Source organism: Filicampus tigris, chromosome 2 (genome assembly GCF_054856515.1).
Source record: "Filicampus tigris isolate MCC_2025a chromosome 2, RoL_Ftig_1.0, whole genome shotgun sequence".
Taxonomy (NCBI): domain Eukaryota; kingdom Metazoa; phylum Chordata; class Actinopteri; order Syngnathiformes; family Syngnathidae; genus Filicampus; species Filicampus tigris.
In genome coordinates this window covers 30290044-30292412 of record NC_141218.1, presented here as the reverse complement: position 1 = coordinate 30292412, position 2369 = coordinate 30290044, and positions in this window count along the sequence as shown.

Genomic DNA, 2369 nt, shown 5'->3' with positions numbered 1-2369 from the left:
CTGCTCAACCAAGCTGTAACTAAAGTCTGATATCTTTTTTTTCTTAATATATTTTAACAGAACAAACATTTCATCCCATACAGTCAAATATATAAACATAATTCACACCACTCCACAAACATAGACACACACACACACACACACATGGACACAGAAGGGAAATGACCCAGCACAGTGATAAACTCAAGGCATGCTATACACCAGTCCCAGTGCCGGCCCACAGGGGGAAAAACAGAATGCAGACTAATATAAATACACAAGTGCACAATTAAATATATAATAACCAAAGGTATACATTAAGGGAATAACTGAATATAACTTATTATTACAGATACATATCGTGGTATAATCCCATCCAACTAATGCTTAATCAAAAGTGACATAAAATGATTCAACAGATGTTCATGGTCATTGTAAACATTTCTGAGCTCTTGTAAGATGGTGGCTGCTTGCTCCATTGATAACAGATCCAGATAGTCTTCAAGCCATTAATCCATATTAAAACAATTTGGTTTCCTCACCTTCCAATTAATAACTATTATTCGCTTAACTGAAAGGAAAGCCAAGTTTAACAAATATTGGAGCTCCTTTGAGACTGCTACCTCTAGATTTTTTTCCCAGTCGACGTACTGCTGGACAGAGTGAGATATCTCTAGTACTCAGCCAAAATGCATGTACCTCTGGGATATGCCACAGTAAATGTATTACAGTACCTGTTATCCCACATCCATACCTACACTTATCTGAACCATTAGAATGTATCTTCTTGAGTTTGTATGGAGTAATGTAGCACGATAGCACCTCTTCAAACTCTTCACTTGTATTATTTTGTACCTTACACATTTGGAATGATAATTTGAACTACTTAAGATTGATTCCCATTGGTCCATGAGAACAGCACACCCAAATCTTTTCTACAATAATCGCACACTACCGGCCGCCACAAAACCCTGCTCTGGTGGTGCACGTCCTGCGGCTGCCACAAGACCCTGTTCTGGTGGTGCACATCCTGCGGCCGCCAAAAGACCCTGCTCTGGCGGCGCACTTCCTGTGGCCGCCACACGACCCTGCCGTCCGCCTCAACGGACCAGTAAAGCCCCCAGTGCTTGGCGCCCCAGCCACCCTCCAGCTGTAGCACCTCAGGTCTGGCATCCTGGACGCCCATCAGACAGGTGTTTCTCGTTGTCTCCTCAGTTTGCCTGAATTTCATTCCCTGTTTCATTTCCGTCTTTGTTGAATGATTTCTGTCTGTCTTGGTTTTTTAACTTCCATTCATTTGATTTTACATGCCTTGTTTGCCGTTTTGTTTTACTTCTCGGTGAATACATTGTGTACATCTGCACTCCAGCCTTGTCTCCCAGCTTCTCTGCATTTGGGTCCTCAACCTCAACCTGAACACTTTCTCCAGGGTACTCTGGCTTCCTCCTACAATTATGAGAATAAAGTCACATTATTTCGAGACTAAAGTTGGCTTTTACACAACACGTAAAACCATAATCTAAAATAAGACGTTTTTCTTTCTTTTCCCGTGGCCTATATGCTTTGGTTTTAAATTGAATGGGGCTCATCATTAAATTATTCCAGCCAATTTACAATCCTGCCATAAAAAAACAACCTTTCTTTTATGCTTAGCTTTTTATTGTATCAAACAAAGGTCAAATGCACGGTGCACGATACATGGTAGCATAAATTGGAGTAAACGACAGAATGGTATGTTACACCTATAACAAAAGCCTTAAGCGTTATGTGTCTGATTTTATGAAAGAAAATTGTTTTGGGTTTTTTTTGGCTATGAATGTATTGTTGCTGGAAAATTAATCAGATAAACAAAGACGAAGAGAATCTGAGCAGGGTGGTCAACATTCCAAGAGTAATGATTCAAATAAAAACATGTAAAAAAAATATGAATAAGGTCTGTGTCCTTCTCAATATAGAGTAGTGTCTCCTAAAAATACAAAAACCTAACAAGACGTGGTAGAAATGATTAAGTCTTGGAGAAATGTGTCGCTATCCTCGGTGCTGACATCCCAGGTTGGTGGTGGGACATCCGCTATTGAGTACATGTCGTTTCACAAGCATCCATGCATCAATCATCTACTAGTACTATTGCTACTACTACTAATAATAATGTTAAGTATAAATTATGTTATAAGTGTAAAATGTACTTGTAAAATGTACGAGAGGAGAACAAGTCTATGACAATCAAGACGTGGCCTCGATTATTCATTAATTTGTTTGACATAATTAATTTGATAATTTAGTAGTCATTATTTGTCTTCTTATAAATCTGTGTGGATCTGGCATTCTAATGGGTAACCTAAGGACAGCAGCACCAGCCTTTCCTGAATGTGAGACGCCTCGGAGCTCAG